Source organism: Crassostrea angulata, chromosome 10 (genome assembly GCF_025612915.1).
Source record: "Crassostrea angulata isolate pt1a10 chromosome 10, ASM2561291v2, whole genome shotgun sequence".
Taxonomy (NCBI): domain Eukaryota; kingdom Metazoa; phylum Mollusca; class Bivalvia; order Ostreida; family Ostreidae; genus Magallana; species Magallana angulata.
The window spans coordinates 38,156,482-38,171,496 of NC_069120.1; the positions used below are offsets into that span (position 1 = coordinate 38,156,482).

At 32.1% G+C, this 15,015-nt stretch overlaps 1 protein-coding gene across 1 annotated transcript in view; it reads right to left on the reverse strand.

Annotated features, from left to right (window-relative positions):
* Window positions 1-5,022, reverse strand: part of LOC128165618 (galactoside alpha-(1,2)-fucosyltransferase 2-like) — a 49,672-nt gene extending 44,650 nt beyond the window's left edge. The window contains exon 1 of the mRNA XM_052830340.1: window positions 4,999-5,022. The gene's annotated coding sequence lies outside the window, so the exon portion shown is untranslated. The remainder of the gene's footprint in view (window positions 1-4,998) is intronic.
* Window positions 5,023-15,015: the final 9,993 nt, after the last annotated feature.

Here is a 15,015-nt window from a genome sequence, read left to right on the forward strand (position 1 = left end):
GAATACTTACAAAGGAAACTACCAAATGGAATTTGATTGAAACATAACGCAGACTTTTCGTGCAAAGGGAAAATAACAAATAATCATAGTTACAGAATGCTTTTCCATTGTTTTGCTTAAGATAGCCAATATCATTTTGAAACGAGAGGCAACGTCCCGAATTGGTGTTCTAGAATGCCATCGGGTATCTTCTAAAGAAAATCGTAACAGTAATTTACTTGAAACATAGCTTCACTAAATCTAACGTTGTTACCAAAATAGCAAGTCAGTTTGAGAGAGAGAGAGAGAGAGAGAGAGAGAGAGAGAGAGATTGGATAATTCGACTTCCTTTCAACACTACAGGTCCCTTACTGTTGGTTTTCCTTAAAAGTTTCATATTAACACAATGTGTGTACAGGGTTGTTCTTCATTTCAAACACACAAGACGATAAGCTATTGACAAAATGATGAACGGTCTTAGCTATATTAAAATAATTTTCAAATAACCTTTAAATATGAATACATTAAGGGTTTATCAACATATCTAACACAAATTACAAATACTTACGATTTTAACACACCTCTTCATTAAGCACCTTTTATTGGTATTGATTACATGACTAGAGTACATGTTGTAGATGCGAGTAACAAGCAGGATGCCTGTACCATGAATCAACCACAAGGATCGTAGACACACTATCAAACACTTGATCTCTGGTCAAGTAAAATTATATATCATTTATATATATCATTATATAATATTTTATTATATATCATTCCCCCCTTGTTTATCCAACGTACGAACAAATTATGGCGGAACAAAATAGAAGGATGGGAGAAAATACTTGAGTTATCCTCTATCTAGATTGGAGTTTCGAACTGGAATAAAACGCCCTTGTATACTTGTATCTCGTACGAGCTATGCATACATTGCATCACCAGTCTTATTTATATAAATGTATATTAAAATGCTTTTTTAATGTTTATTTCTAAAGGAACACTTGTTTATTACAAAAGATGTAACCTATAGGTCCAATATTGGTTTCCGTCTTTACAAAAAGCTATCGATTTCTGTTCACTTCTTGATTTTAGGCCACGCACAGTAAACTCTTCTAGTCTCATAATTTATAGTGATTGAAAAAAAGCTTCATAGTCGTTGTCCGAGCAGTGTTATTTAGAGATGCTTTTTTTTTTTTACTTTAGTTTACTTTCTTTAATGCGATACATTTTCTTTATATGAAAGGACATATTAGCAATTATCGAAAGTCTCGCGGGACGCGCTTTCGAAGGTAGCAAACACTTTGACTCTTTTTGGCAAATAGAGCACCTTGCCTTAGTTTTTCCAACAGAAAGAAAAGGAAGAGTGATGTTTGTAGATGTAGAAGGATTTTAAAGGGGAGTTCGAACACTATCATCATTCATTGTACATTCAAATGAGGTCTTTTCTGTATTACCATCTGCACCTTTGTATAAGGGGGCGTAACTAATGCCAGGATAGCAAGGGGGCGAAAGACTCTTTCTGCCCCCCCCCCCCCTCATTTTTGTTTAATCTATGAACTTTCCTCCTGCATTTTTCCAAATTTAATTCAAAGAGAAAATTTTCATGAAAGAAGATCGAAGTAAAATATACAGAATGCCCAATACTACATTTAAAAAAAACAAGGGCACTGCAAAGCAGAGCATCCCCTCGCGAAATGAAAATATCGTGCGGGGAAATGCATTATTAAGGAATAAACATGTAATTGAAGAGACAATATTTAATTATTTAAAAACCAATTTAAATTAAAATATTTCGTTTACTCCTATCCCCATGCACGCTCTGAGGTGTTTCCATGGGGGATTGGTGCATTTACGTGGTTCTACAATTCCTCCCATTACTAGCTAAAATACACCACAAACGTGTTAAACTTTAATTATTACATATAATGTATTTCATAAATTCTCTATATCCAGTGACATTCATTACGCATCTAGACTATCATTGTAGGCAAATTAAGTTTTGTATATTGAAAATGAAAAGAAGCTAAGATCTGGCGATGTATATTCTTCTCTATGGGAACATAACATGTCGTAATTTTAACCTCAATATTTTAAAAAGAATAACGTATCTACAGCGATTTAAATAAAATAAGTTCCTGGTTAATCAAGTTGACGATATTCGTCAAAGTCTCTTTTGAATTATAAACCTGTTCTTCTCTAAGTAATTCGTTAAAAAAGCCCGAAATTTTGCTTAGACGGTTGCTTGTTTTGATTAAAAAAGGGTGAACTTAATCTCCTGCTTGCTTCAATTTTTCATTTTGGACATCCTTACAACTCCCCATTTCTCAAAAACGTTTGCTTCTTACATATACAGGGTCTACATCCAACAAAATATAAAGTTGTTGATTTGAAATGTTAACTTTCACGAAGTGTTTTAATTTTTTACGATATTTTTAAAGATATAGAACAGAATTCATTGAAAATGAATAGTGGTTGTCCTTTAACCATGCTTATGAAGTGTACGAAGTTTGATAAACATGCATGCAGGGTTTTCTTTGAATCTTACTAAAAAGGCTGAAATGGACACACCGACAGACAGACAGACAGACAGACAAACAGGCAGACACACACAAACACACACACACATACATACATACATACGCACAGCAGCAATGCTATATCCCCTTTGCAACAAGTTGCGCGAGGTGATAGTAGAACGATGTTTATAAATGTCGTTAATTCTTAAAAAGGAAAAAGTATTACCACAGATGGAATCAAACCAGGACATAAAAACATCACGTGTTACATAGCTAGCGGTTTAACATACTGAGCTATCCAGAACATACACTCTTTAATGTAAATACATGTATATACCATTATAAAATAAATCAATTTCTGAAATTTTTGTTGGTTTTTTGCAAAATTCGACTCCAGGGCCGGGGAGCCCCTAAATAAGTTATATCTTATTATTCGTTTGAAATAAACCTATTTGAATATTTTATTTTTTTAGGGACAGGTTGGTCATGAAGGATATCTAGACCACAGACATAATATACCATTTTATTGAGAAAATGCTTTGTTGGCCAACTTTAAAATTAATAATGAAATTCCAGGAGCAATATGATAGGTTTAAAATGCAAATTCGAAAAATTCAGAAATATGTACGATAGAAAATAACAAAAAAACTTTTTCAAAGGTGTTTTTTTTTCGGTAAAACCACCTTACCTACAGGTCAATTTTAATGTGCATATAATTCATTTTAAATATAAAACATAAACTGTCGCCGTGTTAAGTTTGTTCCTAAGACATCGATTTAACTGTCTTAAAGTTAAGACATAATTTAGGAATTTCATAAAATAAGACTGGAATAGTGAAACGGATAAGTAATGAACTTAAGAAAAAATTCATTTCTAAGATATAACTTAGTCCTAAGTATGCTTTTTGAAACGGGCCCCAGACCTTTAGTAAACTTCAGTTTTTAGTCATATATGTAATTATTATCAGAGTGGTAGTAGTTGTTCTAGTAGAAGTAGTCATTTTAAAAAGCCCCCGTGCGTGTTGTTTTATTTTTGATAACCAGACAACTGAGAGAGAGAAAGAGAGAGAGAGAGAGAGAGAGAGATATGAAAAGTATTTAACAGTTTTGACGTGAAATAGGCATCATTTTTTTAACTAGACAAGATCTCGTTGCGAGCACAAGGAGGTCTTCCGTCCTAATTTTCGAAGGTTGTTTTATACCTGCATTTGACAGAGAAACATAATTTGTATAGAGTAAAATACACTGTACCGGGTAACTATGCCAGTGCCTTGGTGGCATTTTTGCACCCATCTAAGCTGTATATATCGAAAAATTCAAATATGCCATATGAAAGAACATTGCTCAAAGAGTTTACAACAACCTTTGTTATCATTGTATCTCGCCTGTCAGGTAAGATATTTTCATGTACCTATCAAAATATAAATTCTTACAGGAAAATCATTTTTCTCATAGACAAAAACATAGGAATTTCAATTCAGATAGGATTTGAATCCTATAGGAAATCTTAACTGCCTGTTTAAATTAAATTTCTACAGGAAATACCATTCTTCTATAGGAAATATAATTCCTGTAGAATTTTAAATCTGGAGGATTGCCAATATTTTCTATGAGAATGATCATTTTCCTACGGGGTATTAATTTTCAAAGGTAAATATTTCACCTGTCAAGTACTAGTAAAACTCCCTAAAAACAAAAATGGTTATAATCTCTAGACAATGGTCTATCATACGGTATTATATAAGGATTTTTCCGAAATTGTATCTTAAACGAGTGCAAAAATGCCACCTTGGCATAAATATCCGGCACAGTTTTAAAGTCCTAATGATCTTCTATATTGCTTCTCAAAATATTTCTCGTTTGTTGAGAGATAAGAAATTAAACCTTTGGACTTCTTTCCCTAGAATTTTTTTTAAATTCAAGGGTAAATAAATAACTATGTTGAACAATTTTGCTTCTGAAACATAATTCATGTACAATTCATTCCTTAGTAAAGGGAGCTATAATTGATGAAATACTTCACGCCATTATTTTATTGTTTTCTGACAGCACTGTATTGCTTTCGGACTACGTGCAGCATTACAATTTCTTACGGTATAGTTTTGACAAAATATATACCGTAATATGTCAATAAAAGAGAATTTAGCCCGGGAACAACCCAGGAGGTGAACAATGTCACTATCTGGTTATATTTCACAGTAGTTTTATTATATTCGAAAGATAAAAAAATACCTATGGCAGAATTAAAAAATATGAAAAATATGTTATAATACGTCGCTTTTTCAACAAATGCACATTATCACGTTTTAGACAACTTATTAGGAAACCGAGATGGTTAATTTTACTTTTGATCTTAATATAATTAATATGGTAGTAGAAAGAAAAAAATCATTCAGGAAATTTCAATCACATATGTTAGGTAGAAACAATTTGACTTGGCCTCTTAAAACATAGCCGATAAAAATACCGAAAAAAAAACAAATAAAAAAAATATAGTTACCTACCCTTTATCACAATATATGGTGCATCTGTAATCTAGAAAAATATCTCTGCAGCGGGTTTGTAGAAGATAGCAAACCTACTTGTCAACCACGGAATGGCATTAATCACCGTATAAAAAGTATCAAAGCATAGAACTCCTGCCATTCAACCAACAGAAATATTGATTTATCATGATGATCTTTCAAGTTGTAGCTTTAAGGAGCGTTCGTGAACATTCGATGTTATGTTTTCCTCATTAGACTATTTTATCATTTTTATCTTACAAAACGGTAAAGATTGGACATGTTTATCTTTTAAGATAAATTTGGATTGGTTCATATTTAGCCAACCTGACCTGAAAGCTATAATGAGCTCTTCTGATCACATTTTGTCTGTCGTCCGTCTCTGTCCGTCCGTCTACCCGTCTGTCCGTAATGTTTTCATAATTTTAAAATCTTTTCCAGATCTAGACCACAGGGCCAATTTAAACCAATCTGGATACGAGGCAATCTTAGGGAAAGGGTTTTTTTGTAAAAATTAAGGTCCCGCCCTTTTAAAAGGGGAGATAATAAGGAATTATTGAAAATGTCAGGGAAATTTTCAGAAAACTTCTTCTTAAGAACAATTTGCCAAGAGTTGTGAGAATGGGTTGATTCAGAGTTGTGAGAATGGGTCGTCATGCCTGTTTGAACGTATTCGTAAATGTTTAATTGACTTTCAAGAACTACTTTTTAAACCATTGTCTAGCTGATCAAATTTTTAAAAATTATTTGAAGATCTATATTGATTTTTTTTTTGTTTGGTCATTGATGTCTTTTTGTACTTTTAATGTTGAAATTGCGTGCGAGTTTTCTTTCTTGATTGAGCGATTTTACATTTTAGTAAAGCTACATGAAAAGCACGGACTATAAGTACTTACATGGGCTAAGTTCAAACTTCCAAGTAGCTATAGTTCACATTACTTTGGTAATCATCTTCATATACGTTAAATGGCTGTTACTTATTTGTAACGTTTTGACAGTAAATAAAAAATAAAATGATTTCTTTAGTGATTCACGCGGGATATGAAGATGGCGACATTGCAGAAAAGAAATACAGTCATACATATTTTTTTCTGCAATGATTGCTACCTTCGTTAACTGTATGAATCATTAAATAAATCATTTCATTGTTTATATTTACACCTTTCTTTTAAAAGATTAATAAATTGATCGTAAAAAGTAAAACTAGCTGAATTACGGTCGATGTACATCTATACGCTATATAAAAGCAGCAGCCAAATCGTATTCAATTAGAAATTGAGTCTGACATCATCGTGATCATTTCGTGCAGTCTGTGATTTTTCCTAGCTTGATGAAGATTTCGAGCTGTTGATAAACGAGGCATATGGACTTCAGTCCTGTCAGTTTCTACAGATCTATGAATTACACGATCAATGCCCGTAAGAAATAGAGGAAGGTACACTTGGTGTATGTAAATATATAGTTAGAGAAAAGAAGGAATGACAAATCTAGTCTCGAACCCGCGACCCTTCAGTGCGTAGCAGTACTGAGCCTATTATATATACACTATCACAAAATAAACAGTAAAAACGCTTTCTTCAGTGATTAATAGGGCTATGATAGTAGCAAGCATATCATGATATATACATACGTAAATTGATAACTCGGTTTATGTACTTTTCTTGAATGTTAATCACCATCATACCCGAATACATAACCAAAAAAGCATTTTATTGTTCAGATAAGCACAGTTGATGACTGTATTATTTTGCGTACAATAGGAGTACAAATATGGATAATTATATAATTCAACAGTCAAATATAAAATAAATGATTTAACTACAGATGTCCAATCAGCACAAAATGAAAAGCAGGCATTCTGTTCACATACAGTCCACAGAAATACAACTGTTTTGCACACCCCCCCCCCCCCCCAATTTAACAAGTCAACGACGCCGCGACCTTACTAGATAATCATCTTGATAAGAGCACCAACCAACCACCCTTCAATAGCAAATACACACATGATTTACAGATGACCAAAAAAAATACAGTGTGTGAACCTTATGTGTCTTTGATTACGGGCCGCCGGAAGGCGGTCCGTTATTTGATACACATTTAGATATTGTTACTGCGTTTCTGCGGGATATTTATTTTTCAATAGAATTAATATTATGAATATTTTTTTTGGAATTAAAAGTAAATTTGCATGTTGACATATGTTTAATGCCTTTTAAAAAATATCACATATTTTTTGTTTTACTTGTAAATAAAAATAGGTCATACATAGTAGATTGGCGTGTTTGGCGCGACTATAATCTATTCGGAAAATTCCGGTATGCGGGACATACTAAAGACCTGAAATACTAAAGACCTGAATGTCATTAAATTTTATATAAATGATATATTTGAATTTCTATGTGTCGTGTCAAATAAAATGACTTTGTGTGTGTATTTTTTATATTTCCATGTAAAATGTGGTCGAAAGTATCATGAAATGACATCCATATCAATTATTTACGCAAAAATATGACAATGAAACTTGAACAATTTGAATTGACTGGAAAATTTGAACTAATCAATTTCTATTTTATCATGTGGTCCCTTGAAATCATATAAACTAATGCATTAAGTTTTCATTCAATACAATGCAACAAAAAAATGGTTTGAAATACATAATCTCCAAGAGAAAAATGATTAGTTGAACTTTGTATTGTACAAATCAATGTGTGTTTTCCATTACTTCATACTATGGCAATGATCAAACAATTACCGTTAGAAATGCTTACAGTAACGAACTCGATTCTTTATAATAATAGTAAAATGTTAAACTTCAAAACAAGTTGCTGAAAGTATATTTAAATTTACCATAAAAATTAGTATAACCAACTTTTATTTTCTTCTTTGTGGTGTGTTTTTATGTAAACAACCAATGATTCATACAACAATTATATTTTTGCGGCCCATTTGACGCTCGCGCCAAGGTGATTCCTTTATGGTTTGAGATACAAATATCATAAGAAAAGAGAAAAAGTCAAGTTATGAAGATATATCGTTTTATTTTAACGCATATTTTGCATTGTTAGCAATATTTTCTACTCCCCCGTGCGTTCTGTTTTCCGAAAATCGACTCTCCCCTACGTTACCGTTACATCTGAACAGAAAATGTCTTAATTACTCATTTTTTCCTAAGGTTTGTTAAGATTTTATTATTGCACTTACAAGGTTGATCATTTGTTCGCCTGTTTCAACTGTCTGTATCCCAAAGTAAGTCGTATATTTTACAAATCGTGCATATTTTGATCACCCGATCATCGTGAATTTGAAATCTGTCAAATAGTTTCGAAGTGTTTGAGACTACTAGACGCATAGAGCACTCGGACCAATGACCGACACAAAGTTACACTATCGCTGTCTTCCGTGCGGTATATACTTTTTGGAAAAACTTCTTATAAATACCTTCAAAAGGCGTAACCTAAATTCCTTCGGTCTTCGAAGCGAAGAAAATCGACTCCCCCCTACTTTTTGTCGACTCCCCCGCGTTAGGGGTTGTTTACGGTGTAAGATAGAACTTAAGATATGCCTAAGTTGTAACTTAGGAAGTTCTTAAGATTTGTCATAGCTGTTTCACAAAACTTTCTTTGCGTAACAGTTGACTAAGTCTTATGTTAAGATACATTGTAAGCCACCTTCATATCATATTATTAAAATTCTAAATTAATAGCGATCGTTTAAATTCTTTTCAATATGACACGAATGTAAACTAGATATAATTGAATATAAAAACTCATTTCCTTATTTACCTAGAAACTTCTTTTAAAAAAAGTAAAATGTATAAATAGAGTGGAAATAGTATAGTGTCTTTGTGCATGTACTAAAATGTTGAATAATAGTTTACTTTAACATGCATACAACAGAAAATAAGAATTACGTTATCAACCTGTATATTCTTTAAAAACGGTATTTTTGGAATTTGAGATAGTATGTATTGATCGTAATGTCTTTCTTGTTTACCTACCGTTAAACATATATTTCTTTTTCTTAGATATTATTTGGATATGACCGCATATATTAATTGAAAACATTGGTTATTGGTAGAAATTTTGTTATTCTTTATAAATGATCGAGTGTATTTCATTGTCTAGTTTGGTTCATTATATAACTCATGTAAACATATACAGATATGCGTAATCCTAAATTAAAGGTTCGTTGAGATAACTAGATTTTATGGTTTTATTATATCATACGGTATATATTCCAAGCGAAATCACATTTAGTGACAAGTAGCATTTAAAATGGATAGATGTGGAACTTTTAGACTAAGTTTAATGTAATTAGTGATTTGTTCGGGGTTTTTTTATAATTGTTGATATATAAATGTGGTGGGGGTGTTTTTACTGAAAGAAGACATCGCAAAAGAATGTATCTCGGCTGAGAGAAGAAAGAAGGATAAAATGCAACAATTTCTAAATGAAACAGCATTTCCATGAAAGATTTAGCACCGACATTTCTGACCCACTTCCCGGTTACTACTACACCCCAAACCCCCTCCAGCACATACATCACACACGAACAAAAAACAAGTACTGAAAGTACTGAAAAGCGCTAACCTAGCTTGGTTCTAAGAAAATTTACTGTTTGCAAGCGTAGGCGGAAATGAGCCTTATTGAAATTTTGGTTTATGTTTAATGAATATCAATTAAATGTATCGAAGGCCAGATTTCTTTAAATATATGTTACTTTCTGAAGATGATGTGAATTAAAGCTGAACACGACTTGTATATGGATACTTGCCTGAAAAAAGATATGTTAAAATCACAAATTATACCTTTTGAACAGTAATTTATCACAGTTTTTGACATTTTCTTGCAAAAATCGATTTTATTTTTCTATATTGTATCTTCTGAATACGCACTATATTTTTTCATCACTGCATAGCATCCCGTGCTGATGTACGTAAGCCCCGCAAACCAATCGTATCTACTCTGCCATTTCCGTCACCCAGATAACTGGTTCCCTATACCTCTTACCAGTTTAAATTATGTATATTTCTGCTCATAGAGGGCAGTTATTCCTTGCACCGGAAATAGAAGTCTAACGACAATAAAGCGCTGAGCTATGCTTAGCGCTTTAAAAGAACAAAACAAATGAACAACCCGCCCACCCCCTCAAAGAAAACATCTAAAATTTCTCCCGAAAAAAAAGTTTATTTCGTGGAGGGATAGGACAAATTATCCAGTCATTATATAATTGAGTATTTATTTAGTATTTATACATGTATGTATTTCTGTTTAAGATATAAGTGATTCTTAGGCATGAATAATTTAATTATCATCAGTGCACAAGCTTTAACTATACCCGCTATCCATCTGCGCGTGCGACCTGATATCCAAAAAAAAATCTTTACCAAAAAAATAATTTAAGAAAAATATGTATGTTTAAATAGTTCTAAAGTAATCAGTTTAGAGGTAAAGTGAAAAAGGTCTTAATGATACGTGTATTCTGGTATATTTGTTCAACTTTAATGTGCATATAATTCATTTCAATATTAAACATAAACTGTCACCGTGTTGAGTTTGTTCCTAAGACATCGCTATACCTGTCTAAAAGTTAAGACATAACTTAGGAATTTCATAAGATAAGACTTTTCCTAAGATATAAGTTAGTCCTAAGTATGCTTTGTGAAACGGGCCCCAGACCTTTAATAAACTTCAATTTTTAGTCATAATTATTATCAGAGTAGTAGTAGTTGTGTTAGGAGAAGTAGTCATTTTAAAAAGCCCCTGTGAGTGTTGTTTATTTTTGATAACCAGACAATTGAGAGAGAGAGAGAGAGAGAGAGAGAGAGAGAGAGAGATGAAAAGTATTTAACAGTTTTGACGTGAGAAAGGCATCATTTGTTAACTAGACAAGATCCCGTTGCGAGCACAAGGAGGTCTTCCGTCCTTATTTTCGAAGGTGGTATTACCTTTACTCTATACCTGTATTTGATAGCGAAACATAATCTGTATAGAGTAAAAAACACTGTTACGGGTAACTATGCCAGTACCTTGGTGGCATTTTTGCACCCATCTAAGCTGTATATATCGAAAAATTCAAATATGCCATAGGAAAGGACATTGCTCAAGGAGTTTACAAACACCTTTGTTATCATTGTATCTCGCCTGTCAGGTGAGATATTTACATGTACCTATCAAAATATAAATTCTTACAGGAAAATCATTTTCCCATAAAAAAAACAATAGGAATTTTAATTCAGATAGGATTTGAATCCTATAGGAAATCTTAACTACCTGTTTAAATTAAATTCCTTCAGGAAATACCATTCTTCTTAGGAAATATTATAATAATTCCTGTAGCATTTTTTAATCTGCAGGATTGTCAATATTTCCTTTAGAAAAATCATTTCTCCTATGAGAATGATCATTTTCCTATTGGGCATTAATTTTCAAAGACAAATATCTCACCTGTCAAGTAAAACAAACTATAGACAAAAGTGGTTACATACTCTCTAGACAATGGTCTATATATAAGGATTATATAAGGATTTTTCCGAAATTGTATCTTAAACGAATGCAAAAATGCCACCTTGGCACTAGCATAAATATCCGGCAAATTGTTAAAGTCTTTATGATCTTCTATATTGTTTTTCAAAATATTTCTCATTTGTTGAGAGATGAAGGATTAAAAGTTTGGACTTCTTTCCCCTCAACATTCCTAATCATGTAACAAATTAATTTTTTTTTCAAATTCAAGGGTAAATAAAGAACTATGTTGAACAATTTTGCTTCTGTAACATAATTCATGTACAATTCATTCCTTAGTAAAGGGAGCTATAATTGATGAAAGACTTTGCGCCCGGGAACAACCCAGGAGGTGAACAATGTCACTATCTGGTTATATTTCACAGTAGTTTTATTATATTCGAAAGATAAAAAAAAATATCTATGGCAGAATTAAAAAAATATGAAAAGTATGTTATAATATGTCGCTTTTTCAACAAATGCACATTATCACGTTTTAGACAACTTATTAGGAAACCGAGATGGTTAATTTTACATTTGATCTTAAAATAATTTATATGGTAGTAGAAAGAAAAAAATAATTCAGGAAATTTCAATAACATAGAAACAATTCGACTTGGCCTCTTTAAACATAGCCGATAAAAATACCGAAAAAATAACAAAGTAAAGAAAATATAGTTAACTACCCTTTATCAAAATATATGGTACAAGCAATCTGGATAGGATCAAAAAGAAATTATAAACCAGGCACTCTGCCAGTAAAATGGTCCAGAGGGGAATTTTTCTCCTTAGGTGTTTGGTTCAATAGTGAAAATGAAAATAACGCTGTCGACAAAAATTTAAAAACCAAGATTTAAAAGTAACCCTTAATCTCTGGAAAATGCGTAATCTATCACTATTAGGGAAAATTTTAATCGTGAAAACATTAGCGTTGTCAAAACTTGTATTCCTAGCCTCTGTCATTCCAAACCCAGAAAACATAATTAACGTAGTACAAAAAGAAATAAATAAATTTATATGGAATTCGGAGATCCCTCAAATAAAATATACTATTAGCTGTCAAAAGTTAGCTGATGGTGGACTAAAAGTTCCAAATTTTGAAACTCAAGTTAAATCACTTCAAATAAATTGGATCAAAAGATTTTTTAGTGAGAGTGATGCAAAATGGAAAAAATTAATAAATGCTTTTTTCAGTAAAATAGAAATGACTGATCTTCTCTTAACAAGATGTAGCCTGCCAAGTTTTCCAGCAAAGTTACCTACCTTTTATTATAATATAATTACTTCATGGAAAATATTTAGAAATTGTATGAATGAAATCAGCATTAACCCACCCATTTTTAGCTCACCGAGACGAAGTCAGGGGGAGCTTATGCTATACCCTCGGCGTCGGCGTCGGTGTCGGCGTCGGCGTCGGCGTCGGCGTCCGGACCTGGTTAAAGTTTTTGTTGCAGGTCCTGTATCTAAGCTATTACTTGTCCTATCTTCACCAAACTTGCATGGATGATGCATCTGGACCTACTTATGGACTTGAAAGACATGGATGCTGAATCTGAGTCCTAAATTTCAGATGCTGGAGGAGGTTAAGGTTGTTGGACCAGGTTAAAGTTTTTGTTGCAGGTGCCCTTTGATAGCAATATCTAAGTTACTGCAGGTCCGTACTTCACCAAACTTGCATGGATGGTGTGTCTTATGATACTGATGCACCCGACAGGTTTGAGTGCTGAATCTGAGCTATAGGTTTTGGATGCTGGAGGAGGTTAAGATTTTTGGAGCAGGTTAAAGTTTTTGTTGCAGGTCACATGTTTAATAGATAATAGTACTATTTCAAACTTGCATAGTTGATTAAACTGTAATATAAATGAATCCCAGAGGAAGCTTCAGTTGCAGAGCTTGATCTCCATTATCAAGGATGCTAAAAAATATATCTTAGTTATTACAGGTCTTAACTTAACCAAACTTGAATGGATGGTATGTCTTATGATACAGATGCACCTGACAGGCATGGATGTTGAATCTGAGCCATAGGTTGCAGATGCTGGAGCAGGTTAAGGTTTTAATTGCTAGTGCCCTCTGATGATGATACCTTAGTTATTACTGGTCTGAACTTCACCAAACTTGCATGAAGATGCGTCTTATGTATACTGATGCACCTGACAAGCTTGAATGCTGAATCTGAGCCATAGGTTTCAGATGCTGGATGAGGTTTAGTTTTTTTGGAACAGGTCTTATGTTTTATAGATGATAGCTTGCATAGTTGATTTAACTATATTATAAATGAAACGCAGAGGTTGCTTCAGATGCAGAGCCTGATCTCCATTATCAAGAATGCTTAAGAAATCTCCTACCACACTCAAACCTGCTCGATAGATAGATGTGTTTGTTGATAAATGATATAACATGATTCCTATGATATAGTATTGTATGGTATGAAACAATATTGTTTAATATGATACAATATAATATCATATGTAATATTATAAAAAGTTATATGATACGATATGATATTATATCAATTTTTTTAATATTTTATGTTCATATATGATATTGTATCATGATATCGTTATGTATAGTATTGTATATTATGATACAATTTTGTATAATATTATATTGTATTATTTATTTATTATTTTATCACATGATACTATTACATAAGATATTGCAAAATATAATATGGTATCCTATGATACAATATTGTATATTCTATAATATTGTATCATACGATATTGTATAATATGATATTAGTTTCTGTTTTATTATATAAATAGTGCCTGTTTGGGAGGGTAACAGTTGAAATTGACACCCCGAGAAAACCATTGTCAACCGACGCGAAGCGGAGGTTGACAATGGTTTTCGAGGGGTGTCAATTTCAACTGTTATCCTCCCAAACAGGCACTATTTATTTTGTTATACTGAATGTCTTTTTTAAAATTTTTAAGAAAATTTTACTGCTTTTTTATAGGAATAACGTGAATTCTACAGCGAACCGTACGCGCATAATTTTCGCGCATGTAACATTTTTTAATGTTACCCGTTGCCAAGTGCGTTGCTACCGCTGAGGGTAATAGTAAATATTATTAACTGCGTCTTAACCAATCAGATTTCAGTATTTAACATGAAAGTATAACAAAGAATTATATCACATGAAATTGTATAATATGATACTGTAATATTATTTAATATCATATCATACGATATTGTATAATAAGATATTGGTTTATAATATGATATATGATCACATCACATGAAATTATATTGTAAAATATATTATTGTATCATATGATACAATATGTATTATATGATATTATATTATATAATATTTTACTTTATCACATAATATTGTATCATTTGATATGATACAATGTTATATCAAATTTTATTGTATCATATGATACAATATCATATTATGTATAAAAATGATACAGTATCATACAATATTATACAATATAATAATATCATATGTTTCAATGATATGATGTATTATGGAATATGATATTGTAATATAATACTATAT